Here is a 9,082-nt window from a genome sequence, read left to right on the forward strand (position 1 = left end):
AACAAACCCCCCTGGAGTGATGTGTGGTGTATGTACATATACAAGGATGGAAGTAAGTTCAAAAGCTGTCGAAAGCTCTCAAACTTATCACGAGGTAATGCCTTGGTGAAGATGTCTGCTACATTGTCGTGTGTCGACACATGAGACATGCTGATCTCCCCTGCTAAGAGTCTCTCTCTGACATAATGATAGTGCACCTCTATATGCTTCGTGCGAGCGTGAAACACGGGATTCTTGGCAACAGCCAAGGCACTCATACTGTCAGTGTAGAGTGATGTGGGAGCATGCTGCTCCATACCCAGATCTGCAAATAATCTCCTGAGCCATACACACTCAAGAGTAGCTGTGAAAGCAGCCATGTACTCTGCTTCACAACTAGAGGTGGCCACAGTTGGTTGCTTCTTGCTAAGCCATGAAACACATGCATCTCTAATGTAGAAGCAATAACCTGTCGTGGACACCCTGGTGTCATAATCACCTGCCCAGTCTGAATCACTGAAACCATGCAAGCGTGATATTCCCCCCCCCTGGGATAGAACAATCCAAGATGCATAGTACCTTTCAAGTACCTAAACACCCGTTTCACTGCTTGCCAATGTTTTGTTCCTGGGCAGTGCATATATCTGCTTAATAAAGAGACCCCATATTGTATGTCAGGCCTAGTGTTGCACACATAAAGCAATGATCCCACAGCCTGCATGTAAAGAGTGCCATCAAACGGCTCCCCACTGTCCTCAAGACTCAACCTTGCACCTGGCTCCACAGGAGTAGCCACGGGCTTGCTGTCCTGAAGGGAAAACCGCTGCAGCAAATTCTGAATATACATACTTTGCTGCAAAAATATGCCCCTCTCTGTCTGCATAAACTGTATCCCAAGATAGTAGTGCAAAGGACCAAGGTCTGACATCTCAAAGGTTTGCTGTAATTCAGCCTTAAAGGCTGCAATATGATCCTCTCGAGGTCCTGTAATAAGCAGCATGTCATCGACATAAAGTACGATGACGAGAAACACCTCAGTAGTACTCTTAATGTATAGAGTACTCTCTGCTGAACTGCGTACAAACCCCTGTGAAAGCAAATGGGAATCAATCTTAGCATACCAAGCTCTAGGTGATTGCTTAAGACCATACAAGGCCTTCTGCAACCTGCGCACCTTAGCTTCCTGTCCTTTCACTTTAAAACCTGGAGGCTGAAGTACATAGACCTCCTCTGTAATATCTCCATTGAGAAATGCGGTCTTTATGTCCAGCTGGTGTATAACCCATGCATGATGACCAGCCAATGCTATCAAACTCCTGACAGTAGTCATCCTGGAAGTGGGGGCAAAGGTTTCATCATAGTCAATGCCCTTCTGCTGTGCATACCCTTTGGCTACAAGACGAGCCTTGTATCTCTCCACTGAGCCATCTGCATGCCTTTTAATCTTATAAACCCACTTCACACCAATTGCTTTCTTGCCCACTGGCAAGTCTGTCAGAAACCATGTATCATTCTTCATGATTGCATCAAATTCTGATTGCATGGCTGCCATCCAATGCGGATCTTCTTCTGCCTCTTCAAAAGAGACAGGCTCTTCTTCATGACTTGTACTCTCCAAAGCATACTCAGTACAAAGACCCTGAGCTCTGCGTGCACCCAATCTTGTCCTGCTTGACAAAGGCATATCAAGAGGGCTATCCTTTAGTGTCTCGGTGAGCCACATAGGTACCCTTCTGAAAGATTCAGGCACATCAACCTGTGGGACATCATGATTAGTTGGCTGCAAACCAACTGTAATTTCCTGCTCATTAATTTCCTGCACATTAGTGGGCTGCGTTGTTGTTGTCACAGGCTCCTCCACAGGCTCCAAATGTGGGGCTGTGTTTCCCTCCCTCTGAGGCAACAAAAACTCAAAGATGTCACGAGAATAAACTGCAGGCTACTGCCTAATGGACTGCATTGGTAGGACTGAATCCTCCGCAAACATTACATCTCTGCTCACAATAATTTTCCGTGTACCTGGGTGATACAACCGGTAGCCTTTGCTTTCAGTGCTATATCCCACAAAAATGCATTTTGCAGCCTTATCATCAAGCTTTCCCCGCTTGTGCTCAGGGATAAGTGCATATGCCAGGCATCCAAATACTTTAAAATGCTGAACTGTAGGTTTCCTGCCTGTCCATGCCTCACAAGGTGTAATGTTTTGAAGAGCTTTGGTTGGACACCTATTCAACACATAATTGGCGCAAATGATTGCTTCCAACCAAAAACTTGGGGGCAGGCCTTTAGCCTTAATCATGCACCGTGCCATTTCCATCATAGTACGGTTCTTTCGTTCCGCCTTCCCATTCTGTTGGGGAGTGTATGGCACTGTACATTGATGTATAATTCCCTTTTTTGCCAAAAGACCATGAAAGGCATCTGACATATACTCTCCACCTCTATCAGTACGCAATGTACTCACCCTTTCTGAGGTTTGATTTTCCTGCATGGCAAGAAACTCTTTGAACCTGACAAACACCTCTGACTTATGCCTCAAGGGATACACCCACGTAAAGCATGAGAAATCATCAATGAAGGTGGTAAAATATGAGTAACCACCAAGACTGCGTGTCCTCATGGGACCACTGAGGTGGATGTGAAATGCTAGGGATAACTAGGAGAGAGAGAGAGAGAGAGAGAGAGAGAGAGAGAGAGAGAGAGAGAGAGAGAGAGAGAGGGTTCTAGTAGATCAATATTTGCAATTGTGTATGCTCTTAAAAAGTGGTGTAAATATTTCCATGGTGCCAATTTTGAAGTATTGTCTAACCATGAAAGTCTTAAATGGTTAAGTACTCAAAAGGCGTTAAAAGGTAGGAAGACTAGATGGGTTGAAATTCTACAAGAGTTTGATTTTTAAATTAAATATAGAAAAAAAAAATTTAATGTCGTGGGGTGGATGCTCTAAGTCGAGCACCCATGATAAATGAGTTGAGTTTTGCTCAACTAGAAAGTGAATTGCTGGCTCACTTGAAAGGAAAATATGCTAATGACTCTAGCTATCAAGTAGTTTGGAATTACTTTATTAAAAAACATAACTCTCCAAGTAGAGAGTAAAGAAAATGCAATTGCTAGTGATAAAAGGGTGTCACTTAAAAAAGATAGTGGTTCAAAGGAATCACTTAAAGAAGGGTCAATAAGTGAAAAATATCGTTCGAAAAATTTTTCCATCAATAATGGGTACTTGTTATATTAAAGTCGCATTTGCGTACCTAAAAAAGAAAATATTCGTGAGAGAATATTTTACTAGCATGTCATGACAATCCAAGTGCAAGGCACCCCAGAATTTATAAGACCTATGCATGACTTGTTAAAAGATAATTTTATTGGGCAGGTTTAAAGAAGGATGTCCATAATTATGTTATAAAATTCCCTAAGTCCCAAGTCAATAAAGTTGAACGCTTAAAAGTAGGTGGAATATTATAACCACTACAAATACCTGAGGGTAAGTGGGAAAGCATTTATATGGATTTCATAGTAGTAGGACTACCCCGAACAAGTAGAGGAGGGCATGATTCAGTGTGTGCATGACCTTCCAACTTTAGCCCCTTGAACTTTCATTGGCTAGACATCGCCTTTTCCTTATCCAATGTCTCTTCAACTACCCCTAGGAAGGGGGTGCCTACTTCTATGTCCCTTGGGCTTTCATTGTGCATCATCTATTCCATTTTTACTTTAGCTTTAGTGCCTAAACATTTCTTAGGTATTTTCTATTTGAAATCCCCTAAACCTTATTTATATGCAACCTTTTACATATAAATACTCTTTCCTAGTCTTACCTTTCAGTGTTTCTTGTCAGTCTCATATCATTTCCTCCCCCTTGAAAGAAAAATTTTAATCCTCAAAAACAAACTCACAAAACCTTTTCTTTATTGTAGCCACTCTTTCTTAAGTTGATTCTTTTTTTGGTATATCTTTCACTTTACTAAACATTCTTTAAACACAGAATGTCTAGTTTTCTTTTCTCGATATTCGAGAATCTTTTCAAGCTAATGTGAAAGAATAGGTGGTTCTATAAAATCAACTATTTCTTCTTTTCCAAATGATGTTATCATTGTTTCCCATCTTGCGTTTTAGTATATAAACATGAAACACATGATATACTTGTAAACTACACTTCTAGTTTAATTTGTATATAAGGACCAAAATACCTTCAACTTGGAACTTTTCCAGTTTTTAAAGTTTTTAGCTTTCCAGAAACCTTTACAAAAACTAAATCACCTTCCTCAAAATTAATTGGTATTCTTTTACCTTTCTCATAACTAATAGAACGATCCTGCACTTTTTAACATTGCAACATTTAACATGTCTTGCATGTCTTTGAGAAAGTCTTTTACACTCTGAAATTTTTCTTTTTATAACCCAACTGCTATGGGTTCTCTAGGTTGAAATCCATACTTAGCATGAATGGACTAAAATTGAATGTTTAGCACTATTATGAGAAAATTCTAATAATGGAAGATACTCATCCTAATTGTTTTGCTTATGATTAACATATGCTCGAAGAATATCTTCTAGGACTTGATTAACCCTTTCTGTGTGTTTCTTTAGGATGTTCAGACGTACTCATAACAAGTTTGGTGTCCAACTTTTTGAACACTTCTTTTCAAAAATGGCTTGTAAACTTTGTATCTCGGTCGCTTTATTATATACAATCTATATAGATGATGGATAAACATTCTAGCTAATTCTGGTGTTTTTACTTCTTTTTTAGTTGGTATAAATTGTATCAACTTGGTTAATCTATCCACTACTACCCCACTTAGGCCTATATAACTGTGCATTTAGGGACTATTTGGGATATGGTTGGGTGGAGAATCAAAGTACTAGTCTTACAAGTCCTCCAGCTTATAATGCAAGGAGCATTACACTGCCAAAGTCAAGGATATATTGGAATGTCCACTCCCTAGTTTAGTCAGAGAAATCTATGGATTTCTGGGTATCACAAGATGGTACAGGATATTCATTAAGAATTATGCCATGATAGCCTCACCCTTGACTGACCTCCTAAAAAAGGAGTGTAGAATAGTGTGGTTACAAGTCCACCAAGCCAATTTTGACTAGCTTAAAACCATCATGACCATAGGGTAGTTCTAAAGCTCCTTGATTTCACAAAGAAGTTTGAAGTTGTTATTACTAATGCTAGTAGCCTTACACTTGGTGGTGTCTTAATCTAGGAAGGAGGACTCGTGGCTTACACCTCTCTCAAATTAAAACCATGTGAAGTCAATTATGCCACCAATGATTTGGAACTCTTAATACTTGTTCATTATCTTAAGTTATGGAAGCACTACCTCCTAGGCCGCAAGTTCTAACTTGTAACCAACCGCAAGAGATTAAAGTGGATCTTTACCCAAGCCAATCTCAACATGAGGGAGAGGAGATGGATTGAAATCCTGCATTTGATTTTAACATTAAATTTTTCCATGGGAAGGATAATGTTGTAGCATATGCCCTCAATCCGCAAGTCCTTCCTAAGTGCAATATCTATGCCAAATAACCCTATCCTAGAGAAGGTGAAACATGCCTTTCTTCATGACCCTAATTACCAAAAGTTGGTGAACTTAGTTTAGAAGGAATAATAAATAGTAAAGGAGAAGGCCTTAATCGGGGATTACACTACCAATGATGAGTGTCTCAAGTTCATGCATAGGTTATGTATCCCTAAAGATCTTACTCTAAAGAAGATGATCCAACACAAAACTCATGATAGCCCTATATAGAAGAAAGCCTTGGCTACGCAAAGACTTGAATGCCTTAAGGAGAAGCTACTATTCCCATGCCTATGATAGGGTTGGTAAGTAATATTATGCAAAAATTGGCCTTAATGCTTATCAAAACGTAGGAAAAAGTAAGCATGTCACTTTAAAATCCAAGGAGGAATCCAATCATGGTGTAGAAATAGAGCTATTTGTTACCATTGAAGAAGTGTGTGTAGTGAGACAGCTAATGTAGTAGAAATAGAGCTATTTGTTACCATTGAAGAAATGTGTACAGTGAGACAACTAATGTTGTAGCACATTACGATTCTTGGATCCCTGATAGTGGAGCTTCTAAGAACATGACCAATCACAAGGATTGGTATTCCTCCCTAAAGTTTATGGGAGATGACATCATGGTTGCAATCATGGTTGCAATGGAAAATGATGCAAAGTGCCCAATCAAAGGTTCAAGTACTATTCCACTTATGTCTAAAGAAGGTTGTACAAAAAGTTTTTCAAATGTTCTTTGGATTTTAGATATGAAGGGGAACCTCCTTTCTGAATCGGCCATCATGGACCATGACTTACAGGTTCACTTTGATAAGAATGGTGTAGTCATTCTTGGAGAAGACAAGGTCATTGCAAAGGGCATTTAGAGAAACAACTTATATGAGCAGTCTAGGCATTTGGGTAGAAGCAAGCTTTAAAACGAGAGATATGGGTATCTTAGTATATAGACTCTTTCAAAGATATAAAAAGGTGAGCTATTGCCACCAATTTTTTCCAGTTCAGATGTATGTGAAGCTTGCTCCATGATGACAGAAATCCTTTCCACAAGAGCTAATTTTAGGGCCAAGGCTCCTCTTCACCTTGTATATGATTATCTCTATGAAAACGATGAGTACAATTGTACTCGGAGGTTCTTGCTATTTTTCACATTAATAATAGATGAATACAATAGGAAGATTTGAGTGTATTTTCTTATATTCAAAAGTCTCAGGCTTGAGACAAGAACAAAATTGAAGCAGTTCAGAACAGACTGAGGGGAATTTAAAATTGAAGCAGTTCAGAATAGACTAAGGAGAAGAATTCACGTATGATAAATTTTTCAATTTCTATAAGGAAAGAGGCATAAAGCGATAACTTGCTCACACTCTATAGAAAAATGTTGTTGCAAAGCATAAAAATTATGCTATTATGGAGATGGAAAAAGGAGTATTCTTAATGGAAATAATCGGCCTGCTCCTTCGGAGTACATTAGCAGTGAATCCAATAGCAATGCTGAAAAGAGGAAGAGAAACACATTACTACAGACCCCACACCATCCTCAAGTGTGTCAAAGAGACATGGAAAAATTTCCTAGGTATGGTGTGTCTCTCTTCTGCTTTCACTATATTACAACTTAAAGAAATGGGCATGCATTTTTTATCCACTCTTACTTGGCCTAAGGTGGACCTTGAGCTATGTTGCACCTTCATCACCACTCCACATGATGCTCCAAGCATGCTAAGCCTTGAGAACCTCACATTTATCTTTTAGTTCCTACCACTCCATCCTCTTCATAATCTTGATTTTATCAAGTTAGAAATGAAGATCCTGGAAGCTAATTATGGAACACTTGCATTGAAGTGCCCTTGAGACCCACTGGCCTTGATGCATATTTTTAGGATTGATCTACCATTGGTTCCAACCAATGATGATTCAAGGAATTCATCAGCTCACCCTCTAATTGGTCAATTTTTCTGTTTATGGTGCTGAAATCAATGTTCCTCTTACTCTTCTGGCCGACCACTTTAGAGTTATGAGTGTACTTCATGCTTTGGCTACCTTGAGGGCTTCTCTGTGGATTACTAGCCATCTGTTATGACACAACTCATTCTTTTGAACTCAATCGATTCTTCAACCCATTGTCACATTTTGGCATCTTCAACTGAACTCTAAAGAAGGTTGATAGGGTAGAGCTATGCTCAATGAAATGATGAATATGATTAGTGAACCCAAACACAAGAATTGAAGCTCTGGGGGGTCACTCTAAATATGTAAGTGTAGCACGTGGGTTCAACAGAAGGGGTTTTTAAATCCCCTTTTTACACATTTTTTATATATAGAAAGGTACCATTTAAAGCAGTATTTTGTAGATTGAATAGAAAAAGGGTGTGTTTTATTCATGAAAAATTTACAAAAAAGAGGTTTTTTAATTAGGCCTTGAACGCACGTGATATAGAGGATTTACATATAGTGAACCCCCCGAGAATTGAAGGAAAAATAAAGGGTAGAACTATGCTTAATGAAATGATGAATATGAGTAGTGGACCCAAACACAAGAATTGAAGGGATAATAAAGGCCATTTATTACTATGCACGTATGTAATGAAACTATATAGATAGGGTTATAAATTCAATTTATTATGCAAGGGTAAGCCATGATTTTGGGCAAGATTATAAATGTGATAGTGGCACAATGAGTAGGAACACATCATAGTACATTGCAAAGTAGAATCCTGCGTGTAATGTGCAAGGGTATGCCATGATTTTGGGGAAGGTTATAAATATGATAGTGGCACAATGAGTAGAACACATCATAGTGCATTGCAAAGTAGAATCTTTCATATAATGTGAGTGAGGGAGCTCTTGGAGAGATACTCTTTAAGAGGTATTTATATTCTAGGATACCTATAATTTAGTGGAGATAAATAGGTGGATTAAATGGACTAAGTGTGCTTGGCTTGATTAACTTGAAATATTTAGGGGATAATTATGTTAATTCACCCTTCATGAACAAGTGGGTTGGGGAGAATCATGTGCATTTAGGTTGGCACTCATAGCTAGGAGACAATGAAGGTTTTGGTGTGGCAATGCATTAATGAGGGAGCATCATTATAAGAGAAAGATGCAATCATTTTATGAAGAAGATTGATTATAAATGTGTGTATGTGTTTTCTTGACATATCTACATAAGTATACACAGATGAAAAAAGTTCATAAAATCCACACACCGCGACAAGTAAGGGGGCAAACTAGTTTCAATACATTGTAAAAAAACAGTTTGTACATGTAAGAGAATATCTCTTTGAGTCACTATATCAATGAGTCATACCATGATCCTTGAAGATTACAATAATTTAAAAAAATAGAGACAAAAACCACAAAATAAAATCCCTTTTTGAGAAGGTGGGTCCTAGTACCTACATCCATCCAAACAAACAAACATGGGTATTAGCCTGAATGTGTATTACAGGTATCAATAGACCCGACCACTTGTTATTGATGTCAACCAAAAATAAATTTTAGCTTTATTTCCATCCATTAATCGTATTGACCTTTTATCAAACTCAACAGTTTTGTAAACATTTCATCAAAAC

Source organism: Cibotium barometz, chromosome 35, assembly GCF_041138505.1.
Source record: "Cibotium barometz isolate CiBa-2024 chromosome 35, ASM4113850v1, whole genome shotgun sequence".
NCBI classification, from domain to species: domain Eukaryota; kingdom Viridiplantae; phylum Streptophyta; class Polypodiopsida; order Cyatheales; family Cibotiaceae; genus Cibotium; species Cibotium barometz.